Source organism: Eptesicus fuscus, chromosome 3 (genome assembly GCF_027574615.1).
Source record: "Eptesicus fuscus isolate TK198812 chromosome 3, DD_ASM_mEF_20220401, whole genome shotgun sequence".
Taxonomy (NCBI): domain Eukaryota; kingdom Metazoa; phylum Chordata; class Mammalia; order Chiroptera; family Vespertilionidae; genus Eptesicus; species Eptesicus fuscus.
This window is the reverse complement of record NC_072475.1, coordinates 37206533-37228987: the sequence shown is the minus strand read 5'-3', so window position 1 is coordinate 37228987 and position 22455 is coordinate 37206533. Positions and strand designations below refer to the sequence as shown.

At 39.5% G+C, this 22455-nt stretch overlaps 1 long non-coding RNA gene across 1 annotated transcript in view; it reads right to left on the bottom strand.

Annotated features, from left to right (window-relative positions):
* Window positions 1-480: 480 nt before the first annotated feature.
* LOC129147807 (uncharacterized) overlaps window positions 481-22455 on the bottom strand; it is a 41612-nt gene continuing 19637 nt past the window's right edge. Inside the window, exon 3 of the long non-coding RNA XR_008555019.1 lies at window positions 481-536. This is a non-coding gene — a long non-coding RNA (uncharacterized LOC129147807). The remainder of the gene's footprint in view (window positions 537-22455) is intronic.

Below are 22455 nucleotides of genomic sequence, written 5' to 3'. Positions count from 1 at the left end.
GAGAATTCCTAAAACTATTAGCAATAACTTAACTATGTTAACGATATGCAAACCACACAGTATATCCTCATAAACCTTAACTCTGGTTCTCTAAGCTGATGCTGGAATGCCATTCAACCTCTGGAAAATTGTAAGTGAAGAAGAGCTTGAGTAGAAAGAGCCAGTAGACTTAACTGACTGCAGTTAAATGCTGCTACAGACTGAACATTTGTGTGCCTCCAAAATTCATACGTTGAATTCCTTATCTCCCCAATGTGATGGTATTTGGAAATGGGTTCTTTGGGACATAAGTGTTAGCGTTGGTCAAGAGGATGGGGCCTTCTTGGAGGAATTAATGCCTTTATTTTATAAAAGAAGATCTGTGTGTGTGTGTGTGTGTGTGTGTGTGTGTGTGTGTGTGTGTGTGTGTGTCCTGCCAACCCCCACCTTGTGAGGACACAGGGAGAGAAGACACCATCAGCAAACCAGAAAGAGGGCTCTTACCAGAAGCCTACCATATTGGTACCCAGTGTGCCCATCTGTTCCAGCCTTCAGATCTGTGAGAAATAAATTGATTTGTTTTAAGTCAAATATCTTACATTTGTAAGTTTCACAGGTCACATGACCATGCGAGCACATTGCTAGGATGTGTCCTAGGGCCTGGGACAGGTCTGGGGAGGTAAGGGACCTGAAATTGAAGCCTCATCTTCTTCCTGGTACATCAGCCTTGGCTGTTCAGTGTCCTTAAGAAGAATCCAAGCTCTGCTCTCTTTACCCAGATACGCCCTCCTTGCTACTTAACCCCTTGGAGTTTGGCTTCTACTCTACCTTCTTGTAACTCAGCAAGGACTCAGCTAACCACCAACACAATATCTTCCCCTATTCCTTATTCTTCTCTACCCTCTTCCTTTTTTCTTTGAATCAAGCTACTCCCATGCTTCTCGCCTAGCACTTTCCTGACTCACTCACCTCCTCTCTCTCTTCCCACCCTCATATACCCCCATGCTCCATCTCCCCTTGTGCTCCCTAAATGAAGGAGCTTTCTTAAGTTCTGCCCTTAACTCCTCCTTCCTTCTCTCCTTGTCGAGCACTCTTCCTTGGAAATCTCATTTACTCACAGACTTACATTATCACCTCAGTATATATGCCTGATCCAGTCTCCTTCTCTCCAGAGAAGAAATGCCTCTCTAGAGCCCATTTTATTGCACACATCTCCCCACCACTGTCATCTGGAGTCTTCCCTCACACTAGCTCTTCCCCTTGTCTGTTAGCTCAGAGATCATTGACTCCCATTTCTCCCCTGACCACCACCTTCCTTTCTCCCCTTCCCACTGCCATTCTTCTAGCCTTAGCATCTCTCAACTATAGTATAAGCCTCTCCATTGTTCCAGAGAATTCTACAACCAAATGCTTTCCTTCTTTCCCCCAGATGGTTTCTTCCTTCTCCTTAGAACTGCCACGTGCTTTTTATTTCTCATATTGGATTTATTATATTTCATTTTGTGTTTATGTAGCAATAAGTAACACATATAAAGTGCTTACAATGTGCTAAGCATAGTGCATTATCTCATTTAAGTCTCACTCACACTCTGTTACTACTATTAACATGATTATGATTGCTATTTTCAATGAAAAACCTGAGCCTTAGAAAAACTGAGTAACTTGCTCAAGGCCTCGTAGAAAGTAGCAGAGAAAGAATTTAGATGCAGCTCTCTGACTACAAATAACCAGAGCTTATCACCAATAACAAATAATGATTATAACTACCATTTACTATGCACTTGCCATGTCCTCTACAAACTTCTCATTACCCTATGGGATTATATTGTTATTATTCCCTTTTTATAGAGGAGAAAACTGAGGCCAGAAACTTCATGTCATCCTCCTAGGGCTTCCTGGCTGGTATAGGCAGAACTATGATTGAGGCACAAAGCATGGGACATTTGACTCTAGAGTCCTCGCTTGTAACCGTGTCACCCGACCGCCTCCCTCTCTGCTTTGCCGACTTCATCTTTATTGTCTTGGCCGTTCTACTATAAAGTAACCTCCCTGAAAGCAGGGCCACTTATTACTCACTTTTTTTCATACTAAAGATGAGTTTACTTTGAAATAATTTCAAAATTACAAAACATTGCAAATACAATGCAAATATACTTTTTTCCCTGAACCATTTCAGAGTAAGTTACCAACATGTTGCTTCACAACAATTCAGTGTAAATGCCCTTCAGACAAGATCATTCTTCTACGGTACTACAATAAAACCATCAAAATGAGGAAGTTTACATTAATACATCATAACCAACTAATTTCAGACCCCATTCAATTTTTAACAATTGTCCCAATAATGTTCTTTATAGCAAAAAGGATCATAAGGATATTATAACATTTGGTTGTGTGTCTTTGGTCTCCTTCCATATGCACTAGTTCCCCAGTCTTTTCTCAACATCCATGTCCTTGACACTTGAAAATTGCAGGCCAGTTATTGGTAAAATGTCTCCCAATCTGCCTCGTGCTTTCTCAGGACCAGATTCAGGTTCTGCATCTTGAGCAGCAGTGCCTCAGAAGTGATACTCGGTTCTTCTATGTCTTTCTATCAAGTGGCCACAATTCCTTTTTGTCCCTTTTCTGGTAAGGTTAATTTTGATAATTGGATTAAGATGGTATCTTCAAGTTACTTTTTTTCCTTAATGTATAAATATTTTATGAAAGTACTTTTTTGAGATGATATGAATATTTTCTCCTCTCAAACTTTCATACACTTATTTTTAATATCCATAGATATTTATTGGCTTAATTACTACTGTAATGTTGCCAAATGGTGATCTCCTTCTACATCTATTAGTTAGCATTCACTTCTCTCGATTTATTTATCCATTGATTTATTTATATTAGTATGGGCTCATGGATACTATTTTATTCAATGATACTATTTTACTGACATCTATTCTGAAGCTCAAATTATCCCAGGTTTTCTGTCCTTCAATGAGGCTTTGGTGTCCTTTTCCCTGTGTATCCTTTATATCTTGGGAAAATAAGATATTCCAGGCTTTATTTTTCGCTTTCTCCACCCTGGTCCTAGAATCAGTCATTTGTCCAAGTCATCATGGCTCCTTTTAGTGGAGAATGGTACTGAGAATTGAAGACCCAGCTCTAGGTGTGCTTGCTATGACTTGGGTGTCACTGTTCTGGGACTCTCAGTACCAGAGCTAGGAAATGTGTGTGTATGTGTGAAAAGCAATGAGTTCACATCAATACCTCCAATTCCAAAATAGCATCTTTTGGTTAATTACAGTTTTCCTCTTTTCCACATTTATAACTCTTTTACTAAATAGTGTGAAACTATTATCCTCAATTTATTTACTTATTGGGTCAGCCTTCCCATATGTCCCCATTCTCCTGATGCTGCCATGCCTCCCCACTCCCCTCTCAGGGATGCCCTTCTCATCCTACTCAGACTCTGACTTCCCATGCCAGCCTGTCCCCACCCCAACTCCACGCCCTCACCTGCCTCCACAGTAGCCTAGTCTCACTCATCCCCATCTAAGGACCACTAGACTGAATTATTCATGAACCTATTCATTTTATAATAAATTTTTAGACTAGCAAAATGCTTGTTACTGAGTGGGTATTCAGTTCACATTTTTTAAAAGAATAAAATAAACACTTGCCTACTTGAAGTTTTTCTACATAAAAATTAATATTGATTATTATAAAAAGACAATACCCTAGTTAGAATAAAACTTAAATGAAAAAATAAGTTCTTATTGAGAAATCTAAATTTAACTTTTAGGAAGCATAGGCAAAGTATCAACCAAAAGGTTATCATTTCTCTCACTATCTGGCCTGCCCCAGTGTCCATAGCATTCCTGACCTTCATTTTTTCCAGTCTGATAAGGAAAAAATGTTCACTTTTTTCCCTAGAAATGGCTTTGTTCCTTCATGGATTTAAACTGTCTATTGTTTTTTTTTCTGCCCAGGCTGACTAAAGTCTGCTGCCTGGAGTTTAAAATCCCATCATGGTGTTGTTGTGATACACAATTGCCAACTACTTTCTCCAAATGCAGATTCCACTTTCCTGTAAGGGTCTCTCTCCAGGCCTGTCCACTGAGAGCGCCTCAGTCTGAAGCTTCATTACACTTACTGATCCAGGATAGTTTTCCTTTCTAACTTTTTAAAACTATAAATACATTACAAAAGGGCATGTACAGCTTTCTTCACAAATTATTACATTTCAGTTGGCTGACTTATTTTCAAATTAAGGTGCACACAGATATGATGTGGTCATAAAGTAAACAGATATGTGGCTTATGGTTTTATTACCTTTGCAGTTTACTATAAACATATTAAAATAAATATATTTTAAAGAATAGCTGTTCTTCAGGGCTTCCAGCAAACAAAAGTAAAGAATCCATATTTCTTACACTTAAATTAAAACCTCTAGGAACATTTGTGAAGGACTGGATTGGAAATTTCAGTGACTATTGAATAACTTCTACCAAGAAACTTCAGGTCCAACCCATCAATAGTAAGGTGAGACAAGAGCCTAGTTTCTATTATCATCAAATTTAGATTGTATGATAACAATAACAACTCACACATATTAGCACGTGTATTCTTCACAAGAACCCTTTGAGATAGACAAGATAAAAGCTACAACATGATTGCACACATTCACACACCCTCGAGGTGGGAGAGCTAAAATGCAGTCCCAGGTCTTCCTTCAACCCACACTTCATACTGCCTCTCCAGACCAGAGTATGTTTGTAGTAGCTTTCCAATTTCTCAACCATGTTTTCTGCTGTGTATCCAAACTCCTATCTACCTAATGAGGAAGATAAATCAAACCAATCAACCCTAAACTCCTGGGGAAAATGCCTTCTGAAAGAATGTTTTCTTTAACTATAACTGGCTTATTCAAAAAATTATTTTACCATCAAACTAAAGAGCAAGAGATCTTAAAGAAACACTCAACTACATTATATTCAGAAATCAGAAAACGCTTCTAATATTAATTATGGGCATGTTTTTAATTGATAAGGGAGAATGATTTCTGCTTCCTCTGGATTATTTTTACTAGTATATAAAGACAGGATATTTTATTTTACTGAAAGACTATTTTTCAAAGATGGCTATGCTACAGCCATGAAGATACAGAATGAAAAAAATGTCAGTTATTTAATGGTCATTGCAAAGCCCAAAGAAGACCATTTCAGTTTTTGATGAATATATTACTTCCACCTCTTTAGCCTGCTGAAAATTCAAAGAATTCTATTTTTTCTTTTATTTTTTAAAAATTTTAAATTGTTTCAATTACAGTTTACATTAAATATTATTGTGCATTAGTTTTAGGTGTATAGCATACTGGTTAGGCAATCATATAAATGATCTCCCTGATATTTTCAGTACCCAACTGGCACCATACAGAGTTATTACAATATTATTGGCTATATTTCCTATGCTTTACTTTACATCCCATGACTATTTTGTAACTACCAATCTATACTTCTATATCTCTTCACCTTCTTATCTCAATCCCCCAACATTTCCTTCACCCCAGGAACCATGAGCTTATTTGGATTTTGTTGGTTTGTTTATATTGTCCTTTAGATTCCACATGTAAGTGAAATCATATGGTATCTGCCTTTCTCTGACTCACTTATTTCACTTAGTATAATATTCTCTAGGTTCATCCAGGCTGTCACAAATGGTAAGATTTTGTTCTTTTTTATGACAAGGTAATATTCCATGGCATGTATCTACCACAGCTTTTTTATTCACTCATCTACAATGGGCACTTGGACTGCTTCCATACTTGGCTATTGTAAGAAACACCATAATGACATAGTGCTGCATATATTCTTTCAAATTAGTGCTTTGGGTTTCTTTGGGTACATACCCAGAAGTAGAATCTCTGGATCATAAGGCAGCTCCATTTTTAATATTTTGAGGACCCTCCCTACTGTTTTCCACAGTGGCTGTACTAATTTGCATTCCCACCAACAATACTCCATGTTTCCTTTTCTCCATAACTTTACCAACACTTGTTTGTTGATTTATTGATGATAGCTATTCTGACAGGTGTGAAATGTCTCATTATGGTTTTAATTTGCAATTCTCTGATGATTAGTGACATTGAGCATCTTTTTAACTGTCTATTAGCCATCTGTATGTCCTCTTTGGAGAAATGTCTGTTCAGGTCCTTCGCCGATTTTTATAATTAGATTGTTTGTTTGTTTTTAGAGTTGAGTTGTTTGAGCTCTTTATAAATTTTGGATATTAACCCCTTATCAGATGAATCATTGGTGAATATGTTTTCCTATTGAGTGGTTTGTCTTTACTTATTGATGGTTTCCTTCAATGTGCAAAACCTTTTTAGTTTGATGTAGTCCCATCTGTTTCTTTTTTCTTTTCTTTACCTTGCACTTAATTCTTTAATCAATTTTGAGTTTATTCTTATATATGGTGTAAGAAGGTGGTCTAGTTTCTTTTTTTTTTTTTTTGCACATATCTGTCCAATTTTCCCAACTCTATTTATTGAATATGCTGTCTTTACCCTATTGTATGTTCGTGACTCCTCTATCAAATGTTAATTGACCATATAGGCATGGGTTTATTTTTGAGCTCTTTATTCTGTTCCATTGATCTATATGTCTGTTTTTATGTCAGTACCATGCTATTTTGATTGCTGTGGCTTTGTAGTATAGTCTGATATTAGGCAGTGTGATTCCTCCAAATTTGTTCTTCTTTCTCAAGATTGCTGTGGCTATACAGGGTCTTTTGTGTTTCATATAAATTTTTGAATTACTTGTTATAGCCTTGAAATACACCACTACTATTTTGATAGAAATTATGTTGAATCTATAGATTGCTTTGCATAGTATGGTCACTTTAACAATGTTCATTCTTCCTATGCATGAGCATGCTATATGCTTCCATTTATTTGTATCATTAATTTTTTCAGTATCATAATTTTCTCAGTACAGGTCTTTTACCTCATTGGTTAAATATATTCCTAGGTATTTTTATGCAATTGTAAATGGGATTGTTTTCTTAGTTTTCCTTTCTGATAACCCATTATTGGTATATAAAAATGCAAGCAATTTCTGGATATTTACTTTGTATCCTTGTACTTTACTGAATTTATTTATCAGTTCCAGTAAGAATGCTATTAATATAAGCAATATTTATTGTGTTTTATGATTATAAATTTAACACACACTTATTTTTTTACATGCAGGAAGCTAAAAAGAAGAAAATTAAAATCACATATTCTCATCATCAACTGGTTTCTTTTAAATATGTGTTTCATATATTTGCATATCTGGTTTTGTTCTTGCAAAATTGGGATCATGTATTAAAGGGTTTTTTCCTCTGCTTTTTCCATTTATACAATAGCATTTCCCATGACATTAAACTCTATAATGTGACATTAGTAGATGAATAATAGCCTATGCAATGTACCTAATTTATTTAACCATAACTTATTTAACTCTATTATTAGAAATATTGGCTTTATTTTCACTATTAAAAATAGCAATTCTATAAACAGTTTGGCATATAAATCTTGTCCACCACTTTGGATAGATTCCTAGGAGTTTATTAAATGAAAGAATATGAACTCTTTTAAGAATGAAAATTCATATTGTTAATTGCATTTCTAGGAAAACTGTACCAGTTTACACTTCAACCAACATATTATCAAAAAAGTTTTGGCAGCTTTTAATATTTTAACATCATTTTTCCAATTTGCTAGTTAAAAATTATAACTCATTGTTTTAATTTGAATGCATTTGACTATGAGTAAAACCAAATATTTTTGCATATGTTAATTTCCCATTTATGTGTGTGTGTGTTTATGTGTGTTTTCTTCTGTCTTATATCTATTTTTAATGAGATATTTACATTATTATTTTCAAATATATATTTATTTTTTTTGAATAAATATTTATTGTTCAGATTATTACAATTGTTCCTCTTTTTTTCCCCAATAGCTCCCCTCCACCAAGTTTCCATCCCACCCTCTGCCCTTACCACCCCCTCCACTGTCCTCATCCATAGGTGTACGATTTTTGTCCAGTCTCTTCCCACACACCCCATACCCCTTTACCCTTGAGAATTGTCAGTCTACTCCCTTTCTATGCCCCTGATTCTATTATATTCACCAGTTTATTCTGTTCATCAGATTTTTTATTCACTTGATTTTTAGATTCACTTGTTGATAGATATGTATTTGTTCTTAATAATTTTTATCTTTACCTTTTTTTCTTCTTCCTCTTCTTAAAGAATACCTTTCAGCATTTCATATAATACTGGTTGGTGGTGATGAACTCTTTTAGCTTTTTCTTATCTGTGAAGCTCTTTATCTGACCTTCAATTCTGAATGATACCTTTGCTGGGTAGAGTAATCTTGGTTGTAGGTTCTTGCTATTCATCACTTTGAATATTTCTTGCCACTCCCGTCTGGCCTGCATACTTTCTGTTGAGAAATCAACTGAAAATACTGAAAATCGTATGGGTGCTCCCTTGTAGGTAACTGTTTTCCTCTTGCTGCTTTTAATACTCTCTCTTTATCTTTTGCTCTTGGCATTTTAATTATGATGTGTCTTGGTATGGTCCTCTTTGGATTCCTTTTGTTTGGAGTTCTGTGCACTTCCTGGACTTGTAAGTCGATTTCTTTCACCAGGTGGGGGAAGTTTTCGTTCATTATTTCTTCAAATAGGTTTTCAGTATCTTGCTCTCTCTTTTCTTCTGGCACCCCCATAATTCAGATGTTGGTACGCTTGAAGTTGTCCCAGAGGCTCCTTACACTATCTTCATATTTTTGGATTCTTTTTTCTTTTTTGCTTTTCCAGTTGGGTGTTTTTTGCTTCTTTGTATTTCAAATCTTTGACTTGATTCTTGTGATCCTCTAGTCTGCTGTTGGATCTCTATATATTCTTTTTTATTTCAGTCAGTGTATGCTTAATTTCTAGTTGGTCCTTTTTCATATCCTCGAGGGTCTCACTAAATTTATCGGCCTTTTCTAGAAAATTCTTGAAAAACCTTATAACCGTGGTTTTGAACTCTATATCCAGTCGTTTGCTTTCCTCCATTTCTTTCATTTGGGTCTCTGCATTTTGGCTGCTTCCCTGAGTTGATAGAGTGGCTTTGTGTGCTAGGTGTCCTATAGGGCCCAGTGGTTCAGCCTCCCCAGTTACCTGAGGTGGACACTCTTGGTGCACCCCTTTGTGGCCTTGTGCACAGTCTTGTTGTAGTTAAGCCTTGATTATTGTTGGTATCACTGGGAGGAATTGACCTCCAGGCCAATTGGCTGTGAGGATTAGCTGTGTCTATGCTGGGAGAACTTCTGTGCTGGAGACACCCTTATGAGGCAAGACTTGCTTCAGTGGGGCTTTGGTGCTCACTGAGTCTGCCCCTGAGTGTGTTCCTTATGGATCTGAGGAGTTGTAATCTGGATGGTCCTACTCTGACCCCTGGGTACACTGGCTCTTGGATCTCCAAGGTGGTGCTAATTTAGCCTCTGCCTGAGGCCACCCAGCAGGAGCTATGGAGAGATCTGCAGATTCCTCTTCTTTGTTTGGGGTTTGGAAATGCCCAGATGAGGCCCAGCTGTGAAGCAATGCAAGCTGCTGTGGGGCCTTGGGCCTTATTTTGGATGTTCTGGGTCTCTCTGACTCAGCTGCAGTTTGTTAGGTAAGTTTAGATTTCAAAGGATCAGGCCATTCATATGCAAAAGCCTCTGTGCACAGCTTGAATAGGGTGGCATCTCAGGGCAGAGCAAACAGCAATGGCTTCCCATCAGCCCTGCCCTAAGAGGCCCCTGGGTCTCAGTGTCCCTTGCTAATCGATGCAAGCGCCTCTGAGAGAAAGGCGCCCTCGAGTTCTGCCTGATGCCAGACAGTCCAGTTTCTCCCAGTATGAGTCTGGGTCCCCAGAGTCTTGCCTGAAACTGGAGTTCAAAGCAGTTGGGAGCTTATGTCTCCCTCCGGATTAAAAAAGCCAGCTGCGTACTCAAGTTGCCAGCCCTTTCCACGTGCACTCCATACCTCTGCACTTTACTTCCACAGCTCCTCTGAGTCTCAGTGTGCTTTTCTCTTCCCTTCTAGTTGTAGAATTTCCACTTAGCCAGCCTTCCTTTGGTTCTGGATGATGTCCGTTTTGTCTTTTGGTTGTAGTTTTGAAGTTGTAGTGCAAGGCAGCAAGTTCAGGTGTTTACCTATGCCGCCATCTTGGTTTCTCCTCAAATATATATTTCCATTTTTTAAATATAGTAGCCCTTGGCAACTTATTTACCAGTGAGTCATTTGCTTTTAATTTTTAGTAGTCAAATACAATGTTCCACTATGTATTCAGAGCTCATAATGTTTTAAACATATCATTACACATTTTAGTAAATAGGATAGTCATCTGTTAATCCCTTCATTTGGACAGTAGATGTTAAGTCACTCAGTTTGAGGAATCCAGTAACCCCTTATCCAGAAATCTCCACTGGCAGTTTTAGAGAGCAGTGAATTATACCAAAACATTCTTCCAAACTTAGCCTTTCATAACCCATTTTGAATGGAGCTTTGAACTGACCTACAGCCCTTTGGGAACTTCATTTCTTTCCAGGCAAAATATTATTTCTTGGTTGTAAGAATTAAATTTTATCAAAGGCACCTCAAGAATCTTCTGGGGGACATTGATGCCTGTTGCCAAATAGCATTTTGATGAGTTAAGTATAAATGAATGTGAAACATATGGACTATATTTCCTTTAGATAAATAAGAATATAAAGTGGAACGGTGCCTGGTCAATTAGATTTGGAACAATTTGGAAGGAAAAAATGACTTTAATTTGAGCCTAAAATATAACTTGTTTACCAACTGTATATGTGATCTCAAAATAAGTTGGGTCTCTACTGGCCACCAGTATCAATAATCCATAACAGTAGATAAGAATTCCAGGTTTATTTTTCTTCAAGCTACATTTCATGTCTCTTCATGGCAGTATTTTTAGAAAGAGGGAAGGACATACAAAGTATACTATTTTTCCTTTTATTTCAATTCTGACATTGTGAAATATTAAGATTCACATCGAGCCAGATGAATCCTCTCAGCCCACTGCACACTGAGCCAGCCCAAATGTGTGGAGGAGAGACCAACACTGTAGCACAGAATTCCCTTCGAGGAATCGAGCTGATCCCAGCCAGAACTGCCATCTGTCCTCAGTGAAATCTGTCAATTGTAGCTATTTATGAACTCTCTAGTGGAGCCTATAAATGGCTCAATCTTACCTTGCCTATTTGATGTTACTCTCTTATCCAAAATCTTAATTGTCACTAAAAATGTTCATTAAATGTAGAGTCTTTTGGTGAAAAGTAGAAAGAGGCTGGGCTTTGGAATCAAGCAATCTTCAATTCAAATCCTGATGACATCTGCTATGTGGTGCTGGATATGTTATGAATATCTCTGTGCTTCAGTTTACTTTTCTGTGAATTGGGGGCAATGCTGTCTCTCCTGCCTCACTCATGGGTGGTGGGGGAAGTCACTGAGAAAATAAGCACAAGTGTCTGTCATCCATAGCAGTTACTTAGGCCATGACATTTCCACAGGCCTTCCTCGTGTTGTTCCCAGTCACACCAGGCATGACAAATGGGATTGGAGAGATGAGCAGGGACTAAGTTGCATATGAAGTTAAAGATGGTTGAGGGAATGTTTAGCTTTTGTTTTATTTTTCAGGAGTAACCTACGTCCTTTTAACAGGATTCTCAAAGTGTATGTTGCCTGATTTTTTAATTTACCAATTCTTATCTGAAATTACTTAGAAATAGACATCCAGGCTGGATGCAGTGCAGCGATATGCTTTATCAGACAGAGTTTAAGCCCATTGGGTGCTGTGACAGCTGGAAAGTCGTCTTCATTAGGTGGAAACAATGGTCACATCAGTGCCCCCTGTGCTGCTGGGGGAAGCAGCCTTTGTGTGGTGTTTTCCACACCTAACTTCCTAGGGGCTTAATTGAAACAATAAAAATTGCATGGCGATGCCACCTGTTGCACACACACACACACACACACACACACACAAAGGAAAAAAGAAATAAACAGAAAACTACAAGTGGAGAAAATTCCAGTCCAACCAATTCTGCCAGTTCCAAAAATGTTAAGAAATATTTCCTAAGCATGAGTGGCCTCAGACTCTTTCAGCCAGCAGACCAGGCAAGGGATTACTAGGGACCAGTTTTGCTCTCCGATAGGCTATGTTTGTGCTAAACCCAACCTTCTGAAGCTCAAATACTCTGAGTCAGTTCTGTCATTATTTATACCTTAAGTGGATTCACAAGGCCACTGATAACACAAAGCCAATGAACCCCAAATGTCTCTCAAAACCAAAGCAGAAAGGGTGAGGCAGCAGCTTAAGCCAGGAATCTTTATCTCAAGGCTTGCTATGGAATTCTTCCTGTTTAAAGAATTATCACGGAAGTGTGAAGTTTTCCATAACGTTTTGGAACATTTGAAAATATCACTGTGTCATAAAAACCATGTCTAATTTATCTAAGAATGTTAAGACATTTCAAACATTTTTATATCCCAATACTTAAAAGGGAAATTTTTCTAAGAACTATTTCCCAAGCCTCAGAATAAACACAACCCAAACCATCATCAGTCTGTAATTTCTTTCTTATTCATAGCTCTTATACATAAACAATAGGCAACCTATTTTCTATGACAATGTCAAATTTAAGTATCCTGTTTCTATTTTTTCCACGAGTTTATGTCTATATTCATAAGTTCACAGGGTATCCTGTGTTAGGCAGGTTATGAGCACAGCCTTGGAGTCAGACGGAATGATTTCCTGGATTTGCTGTGAGTCATTTGTATGACCTTGGGGAAATGGTCTCTGAGCTTCAGCCTCCACATTTATAAATTGGGTTGAGTAGCATGAACTTTGGCTTAGGAAATAAAGTCATAATAATTATACTCTACCCAAAAATATTTCAATTGTGCTCCACACAGAAGTGGTAAAAGTCCATAATGTACAGAATATTTACACAGAAATTGTATTGTTCTCCTTGGATTTTTGCCTTCACACACACACACACACACACACACACACACACACTCACTCTCTCTCTCTCTTCTCAGAGGCTCTAGGGTTAGTCATTCCTCTTTCTGCTTTCAATACTGAAACCATTCACTGCCTTTCAGCACCACACCTACAGGATCAGAGTGGAGAAAACATGGGTACCTCTCTACACACTCCTTACAAAATATGTGTTTTCTTGGTAAGTGGAAGATTTCATATGCATGATCTTAGAAAGTCACACCCTCCTCTTCAGATCTTTCTCTTTTTTTTTTTTTTGTTGTTGTTGTTGTTTTGTTGTTGTTGTTGTTGTTGTTAGGTAGGTTTGATGGCTCATGTCGTCTTTGGGTCTGTCTTCAAGGATTTATTTTAATAATTGTAGCATTATATAATAAATAAGTACTTTACACTCAAGTGAATACCCAAAATGAGAAAATGAGATCTTAAAACTATCTGCATAATTTAATCATTCTTACCATCTTTAACCATTATGACAAACTAGAGGCCTGATGCACAAAAATTAGTGCAAGAGTAGGCCTTCCTTCCCCTGGCTGCCGATACCAGCTTCCCTCCAGCACTTGGGACCTGGGCTTTGCTCCGGCCCCATTGTCTGGAAGGGTGTCTGGAATGACGTCCAAAGGATGTCTGGTCTAATTAGCATATTACCCTTTTATTATTATAGATAATCTCTCTTGATTATAATAAGCCAGCTTCGCTGTTTCTCATAAAATGAAGTTTGTGGTGAACAACTGCCCAAAGAATGCAGGTTCCATTTCACTAATAAACTTGGTCTTGCTTGTAGACTTTTTGGAAATGATTAAATATTACAAATGTAATCCACATGGAAGAGCACATGAAATAGTTGAATAGCAAAACTTCACTGAAACCATGAAGAAAGTACTTTTTAGCTCAAGGCCCAGTGTAGGTTTGGGGAGAAACTGGGGTGAAAGCATAGGGAATGACTGAGATATTGGGAAACAGGAAAAGAAACCGAGCACAGGGTTTCTAATTAACGGGAGAGGTTCTTCCAGGATTCCTTAGACCTGGAAGGACACCAAGAAACAATTCCTTATTGCTTCTTGATGTCCATTAAGCTAGGAAGGTGTCTAACTCCTTTTTAAAAATATATTTTTTTATTGATTTCAGAGAGAAAGGGAGAGGGAGAGATAGAAACATCAATGATGAGAGAGAATCACTGATCAGCTGCCTCCTGCATACACCACACTGGGGATCGAGCCTGCAACCCAGCCATGTGCCCCAACCGGGAATTGAACCATGACCTCCTGGTTCATTGGTCGATGCTCAACCACTGAGCCATGCTGGCCAGGCCTCTAACTCCTTCTAATCATAGTTGCAGCAGGCATTTGCTAGGAGGCCTTTATGCTGGGGGAAAAAATCAGGGGAGATCATCCTTCATGGAAGAGACTACAGAGCTACAGCTGCATCATTATACAGATTAGTGAAAGGACGAATGAGTTAAAGCAATAGACAGTTGCTGGCATTCCATCATGGGGGCAGAAGGCTGTGCACTTCCAGACTGGAGGGTGACAAACGCAGAAGTGGTTGCAGTCAGGACCCAGGGTGTGGATTAAGGATGTGTACAGGGTGGGGCCTCAAAGCAGGTCAGACCACAGAACGGATATGGTGAGAGAGAGAAAACATAAACAGATCACCTCCCAGCACAACTTTTCTTCAGCAGCCACGTGGTGGGAGATACAAATGTTTGGGGGACAGACTGCCATTCTTCCAGGCTCCTTCATTCACTATTCATGGGGCCTTGATCAGGGTAAACCCAAGAGCCTGTTTCTCCATCTGAGTGAAGAAGGAGATACTATGTGACCTCTAGCCTTAACCAACAGTGTGAACTGATGGTCAGCAATGTGATTCTCTCCCTAGGCAACAACACCAACCCTCTCCCTCAAGGCAGTGTTCTGTGGACCTGATGAGCAGGCCTCTGTTTCGCTCCCTATGAAAACGTTTGCATTTCTTTGATAAATGTTATTAAGTCACTCTCAGAACCTGAGTATCTTTGCTGGGGGGGGTGGGGAGGGGGAAATAGTAAGAGTTTCCACAAACACAAACTATGTTATTCTTCCCTCCCTCCACCAAAGAGTCAATTAATAAGAGGGAAAAGGTGGCGTGTTTTTAACAAGTTCTTCACGCTGAATGGCTTAGAGATGTACATTAGGCCTCCTTTTAGTAATAGGAAAAAATTATCTCGTCATGACTCAACTCTCTCTCCCACCTCCAGAGGAGGCCAGCAATCAATCAGCCGGACAGCAAGATTGATTTTCCAATTAAGTCGGCATTTGTATCTGCTCTCAGAGCCACAGAAGGCTTCTCTACTGTACCTTCCCAACACTTTCCTGTTTGTACTCATTTGCCCTCCCATTTAAAGCATTTTCAAAGTTGGGAGGAAAAAAGGTTAGAAAGCCACACTCTCCCTGCGAATATCCAATAGGATCGTTGGCGGCTTCAGGGAAGAATTACGTCAAGTTATTGAGCAAAAGAGAGAAATCGTTGACAGGAGTCCATTTGGACTCGATTTGGCTCACACATGGATGAAATTTGCCACCTCGGCCCTGGCTTCCCCCCAACCCCCAGGCCCAGCCGTGGACGCAGCTGGACCAGCCAACGCAGATGGCCAGAGGAGGGAGGCTTTTAGCATTCCTAAAAGCTCCATTTCAAGCATCGCTTGCCAAAAAAGGTATAGCAGGCTTTTGTGCGGGCCTGGGTGATGAGATGTGCTTGTGATTTAATTTACTGAGGGGAAGAATATGAGACCCTGAACAGCTCAGCCGGATTCGGCGTCCTTAGGGACTCAGCAGGAGGAGAAAACGTACTTTAGCAATTCTGCATCCAGTGTGCCCTTGCCTGGCTGCCCATGACCTTCCTTCAGTGAGAGACCCTGGGGAGTAAGGCTGAAAGCAGTGAGAGAAGCCTGTATCTTTTTTAGTTCATTCCTGGTACATCCATTACCTAATATTTTATTTCAAAAGTCGGTCTTTCACTAGTTCAAAATGCTAATTTTGATTTGGGGAGCATTCTTACCTGAACTGGGATGAATTTTACTTATGTTCAATGTGGGAAGAGAGGGAGGAGGGTTGGGGGAAAAGGAAGGAAGGAAAGAAGGAAGGAAGGAAGGAAGGGAAGGAAGGGAGGGAGAGGAAGGGAGGGAGGGAGGGAGGGAGGAAGAAAAAGAAAGAAGCGATGGGAGTGGCTGAGGAAAAGTGACTAGGGGCTGGCTGTGTGTGACAGGCTTAAGAAACAATTTGTTTTAAAAACCTTAAAAAAAAAATAGCCATCCAAGTAGCATCATTCGTATTCAGTAAGTAGCTCCTGGTGCTTGGTTGGCACCACTCCAGACATCCATGTCCCCCTGGGCTGCACAAACACAACATGCTCCAAATTGAACGCATCTTCTTTCCCTGAAACCATGTCCTCTTTCTGACCTCCCGATTTCTGTATGTGGCACCTCTGTGCTCCTAGTCATTGGGTTCAAAACCTGGGGATCACTGTCAACTCAGTGAGCCCTTGACCCCACATCCAATTAGTTGCCTTATTTTATGAAGAAGACCTCTAGCTGTATCCAGCATAATTTGTTATCATCCCTTACCTGGATTATTGCAACAACCTCCTAAATCTCTCCCTCCCATCCAGTCTCCTGTTCGCTGTCTTCTATTTCATTGCCTGAGTAAAATCCTAATCCTTTCTAAAGAGTATCTTAGATTCTTCCATTCCATGTTCAAATTCCAGGGGCTTCCCACTGAATTCCACTTAGGCATAAACTCCTCAGATCAGAGATATTTCTAGACATTGTCCTATAACACCAGACTTTAGTACTTTCCATTGGAGAATGGTGGCGTCTTGTGGACATTTTGAAAATTGTGTCAGAATTGTGCCATTTGCCTCAGTGACTGAAGGTCATACTGTCATTTACTAAGTAGAAAATTGAGCGTCCGAAGCACCAGATGCCACAGAAGCCTGTTGAGAAACATTGAGATGTCGGGCCAAACTTCACTCTTCCTCCAAAAATATATCCCCCTGATTATGACCCTACCCACCTTCAAATCAGCCCCATGTACGCCTTCTGCCAAGCAAACTAATCTGATCATCACCCTGTCCCTAATACACATGCACAAAGGCTCTGTCTTTCCCTTTCCTGACTCTCAGTTAGGAAGCTCATCACAGTTTGCCTTTCACGGATAAATTGGCCTCACAATCCCTCCAATAGACTGTAAGCTCCATGAGAGACAGTACTTTCCAGAGTTCCCCATTATCCCTGCTTCTGCTTACCGCAGTTTCAGTGACTCATAGTCAACGTGGTCCAAAAAGATTAAATGAAAAAATTCCAAAAATAAACAATACCTAGTTTCTAAATTGTGCGCCATTCTGAGTAGCATGATAAAATCTCATGTCATTACACTCTGTCCAGATCATGTATCCTCCTTTTGTCCAGAGAATCCACGCGGTATATACTGCCTGCCATTAGTCACTTAGTAGCCACCTCAGTTATCAGATCTACTGTCAGCGTACTGTAGTGCTTGTATGTAAGTAACCCTTATTTTACTTCATAATGGCCCCAAAGTGCAAGAGTAGTGGTGCTGGAATTTTAGATATGCCAAAGGGAGGCTGTAAAGTGTTGCCTTTAAGTGGACAGGTATGTATGTATAAAAAACAAAACATAGTATATGTATGGTTTTATACTATCTGGTTTTAGGCATCCACAGGGGCTATTGGAACATATCTCCCAAGGGTAAAAGAGGACTACTCTATATTACTCATTTTTATCCCTCTGATACAAGTTACAAAATGCTTTGTATACAATTAAGTGTTCAATAGGAAGTCATTAAATTGATCAGAGATGAGGCTCCATACTGGCAATGGAAACCAGAGGCCTGGGAATCAGGCAGAGCCTGAAGGACTAAGTGGTTAGGAAAGGCAACAGCAAAGCATATTCTCAGACAGGGGCTAACCAGGCAGAGAGAATCTGTAGCCCAGACAAGCAGGCTGAGGAGGAGTGGAGGCAGTCCAGATGAGAGGCACGGCAGCGGAGCTCAAGGCCCCAGTGGTCCAGCAAAGGAAACATCAATGAGCAGCTCAAACAGGCATTAGAAACAAAAGGACAATTCAGAATCAAAAATGATCTTATCAAGTGGTTAAGAACCTGGGTGGGCAGTGGTCTTGGCAGGTTGTACCCGGAGGCTCAGCAGATGAAGGGGAGCAGCTGCATGGCAATGGGACTGAGGTCCAGCTGAACTCATGTTTTGCCCCAGGCTCCGGGCTCTTATGAGGGCTCCTCTGAGTGGGGGTGTCAATTGTAGCTCCATTAGCTTGAGCCCTGCAGGAGGCGACAGACCTTGGAAGCATTTCCCTGTGTACACAAGAGGCAGCAGAAACTTTTAGAAGGGAAAGCCAGGGGGTAGGAACATTAACTGCCTAACTGTTTGAGAGGAATGGCTGCATGTGGGAGAGGGGGAAAGGCAATGTTTCAGAAGTACACTCAACTATGGTAAGTTGGAAACATGATGGACAGTTGGGAAGGAAAGTGACTTTGGGGAAGAGAAAGAACAGTTGAAAATGAATTTTGCAGAAGAAATGGGAGGGGGGAAATGTTAAAACAGCAGATGTTGAAAATGCTAAAACACATAGTGAAAACAATTGTGTTGTGTGCTAGGACTAAACTATGGAAACGGAGAAAAGAAAATGAAAGAATGTGCCAGAAAGAGAATTTCAGAGGCAAAAGCATTAAGATCTCAAAATGCAGAGTTTCCCTGAAGTGAAGAGAACAGAATCAAACAGGCAAAGAGAAAGACTGTGCAGACTACAGAGAGACCCCTTGACTGAAAAGATCACACTCAAGTGGTATAACCCACGAATGGGAAAGAGTTGGAAAGAAAGTTAGAAGAGACTGAAATTAATTGAAAAGTCCATCTATGTTGGAAAAGTAAAAAACCATTAACTATGACAAGAATAACCAAGAAAATTCATCAATGACTATTTATTGGAGGAGTATTTTGTATGAAGCACCTTATTAGAGGAGGTCATATTTTAAATATGTCCCAAAGAAAAGGAGGGAGGGTTAGTATGTTAAGGGAAATAACTGAGCATTCCTACATAATACAGACATCATGAATAACAGCCTGGAACCAGGAAAGTATATTCCAGGGACATTAGGAGAAAAGTCTACTGAACAAAAGAGAGAATGAGGAGAGAGAAGAGAAACAGGAAGAGGTGTTTGGCAGCACCAGAAAATTCAATCATCATCTACCCAGTAGTGAACCATTAAATGTCATAGGGAAAAGGGCACAGACGTCATGGGGATATTGACAAGATGTTTTCACTAATGTATAAAAGTTATTTGGTTCTGTGGAGAAAGACCACAGCCAGTTTATGTTTGAAAAAAATTACCACTTCTTCCTTCTCAAGATACACAAGTTTTCAGGATGATTTTTGCATTAAAATTGTGGGAAGGGGAAGAATTCTCCGAGCTTCTTGGATTTGGGCTGCTGCCATCCTCAGGGCCTCCCTTTATCTTTTAAATTCTCCATTGTGTTAATTAGAGGAAAATTTAATTAGAATCTAGATCTCCTAAAATTTCTCCCTTCCTTCAGCAATTCCTCAAGTTTCTAAAAGTGCTGCTTAGAGGAACAGACTTGCACTGCAGCAGAACTTCATGGCTGTGAAAGCAATTCCAAGATGATTACACTGGGAAGGATGTGACCAGGAACACTGATGTTTTCATTTACAAAGATCTGCCATTTGGGGCTGACTCTAGATCAGGAGTGGAGACCCTTGGGCCCATGGGCCATAAGGCCTGAGAAAACATTTGGTCTGGCCTTGCCAAGGCATTAGGGATGAGTTAAATGTTTGACCAAATATAGCAGGCTAATGTTTAAGTTAATAATTTTGTATGGCCCATGAATGATGCTATAAATATCCAAATTGCGTTGGCAGAAAAAGCCCCCCCCCCCCCCCCGCTCTATATGGTGCGGACATCAGGTCCCTGAAGCTGTCTCAGAACTGACTATTCATCTCCCTCAGTGAAATAGACCAAAACTGTGTAAGAGAACAACGCTGAATAAATCTCCCTTCTCCACACCAGGGACAATTTCAGTAGCCAACTGTGCCATTAATCTATCCCATGGTTATTTTTTTTTAACCCAAGGTTCTATTCACAGAAGTCTCTTCTAGGAGCAAATTGACATTTAGAGCTCAAAGGCAAATGATCTGAGGCTTAATGATATGCAAGGTCAGTATTTTTTTCCAATTTTCTTTCTATATGTCTGTAGGAAAGTGTGGTCATATGCACAATCCTCTGAAGGGCTCTCTCTCTCTTTGTTTGTTTTGTTTTGTTTTCTTCTACTTGGACAATAAATTGCTATCACTTATTTAAAAAATTAGAAGATTCATCACCAAGTATTCATTTTGACATCATGGAGCCAAAATTCATATCAGGGATCAGTAGAAGGAAAAAGAATTGCTATACCATAAACATGTACATAAGAGAGGGGGACATCTGGCTAATGTGGAATTTTGCTGAAATAAAATGAAATGAGAGTAATTTCTGGAATCAGACTTTGGATTGAATCTTCACTTCAAACTTAAAATCAGAGATCTCTGAACTGCAGTTTCCTCATCTCTAAAATGAGAATAATGATTCCTGCTTCTCATGGTCATAGTTGAGGACAAAAGAGATGACGTACAGAAAGCTTGACCCAGGTAGTAGGCATCCTATGAAAAAGAATTGTGTTGACAGGAACTTAGAAAGCCACAGGGAAGCTCTTTACTAAATAAGGTGAGTGTTGTGTGAGGGGGTGGAGGCGATAGTGGTTGCCACATATAGCCAGACTTATTTGCCCATCTCTCACTAAAGTGAATTTTTTTTCTGGCACCCAACAAAACGAATCTCTGTACACAGAGATGAGTGCAAACCTAGCATCTATTATTAGCATATCTCTTAATGTTTTCAACACCATCAATAAAGTAGACCAGCCAGCCAACTGGAAACTATTCAACACTAAATAAACATTTGGAATAAGCCCATGCCTTTTGCAAAATTATACAATTTGCCTAAAATAGATGGCCTCAGAGGTCAGATTCAAATATACTCTATTGGATGTTCACATTTGTTTACCTCTATCCAGAGGAAATGTGGGGGCAAATAAGGCAGACAGCTGCTCGGGCATTAGGCACTAAGCACAGACACTGCTGCTCCTTGGACAAGCTGTGCTGCAGCACTGCTTCTAGTTTACAAAGGCTCCATCTCCCACTGGCAGAGGAGACAAGAGCCACCAAACCAGCATGCAGGCCTTACAAAGGGCACTGAGGGAGGAAGTGGAGATGGGGATGGGAGGAGGACTCGGCCCACATTTCTGACCTGGAGCCTTATTGGGTCTCTACCTGCTCCTTCCCTAAGCAAAATGATTTCTCAGTTTTCTGATAGACACACAGATAAACAAACAGCCCTAAAAGCTTACTGAAAAGCTAAACATGTCTCAAAAACTGAATAGCTAGCTTTTCACAAAGCACTACTTAGGTAAAATAAATCAAGAAAATGTAAACGAAATATTTCCCCTCAATAAAGGCACATGTTGGAAATAAGGAGAGGTGTTTAAGGCAATACTTTCAGGTTTCCAAAAAAATGAAACACTTAAAATTTAATTTTAGATGTTAGATACCCCTCTATTTTCATCTCTAATAAAATAATAGTAGTTTTAATATCAGATATGCAATTTTAGGAAAGAAAGTGTTTTTTAATTGCCAGCAACAGAATTTCCAAACATAGAGAAGACTAGTAAATTGGCTATTGAAGCACCTTTTAGAAAATGTTTAACATTGAGTGTGCTGTTAAACTAGTTCTCAAGTTTCCCACTGATCCATCTTAAAATGAGGAACAAAGAGTTCTAGCAAGTAAGAATTTTCTTAGTACCATCAAAATATTTATTTGAAGAAAAATACCAATTCTGAGAAAGCCTGACTATTCCAGCCTGGATTGATTTTCTGCTTTCTGAATTTTTATAGAATATACTAGAGGCCCAGTGCATGAAATTCATGCACTGAAGTGGGAGTGTCTCTCAGCCTGGCCTGTGCCCTCTTGCAATCCTGGACCCCTCAGGGAATGTCCAACTGCCTGTTTAGGCTCCCAAAGGGTTCCAGATTGTGAGAGGGATGTAGCAGTGCGCCAAGCAGCAGGCAGCCAGGGAGGAGGCAGAACCAGGGCCGCATGGTTTTTTTGCTCAATTGTGTTATATGTTTGTTTTGTTTCCCCCAACTATATGGTGAGTGTTTTGAGAACAGTGGCCATGCCTTATATTTATTCTGTACTTATCAGGCACTTGCTCAGTGCTGAGTACAAGAAAGTCTTCAGAAAATACTTAATGAAAAAAAATATTTTTTGATTGCATGGAGTGT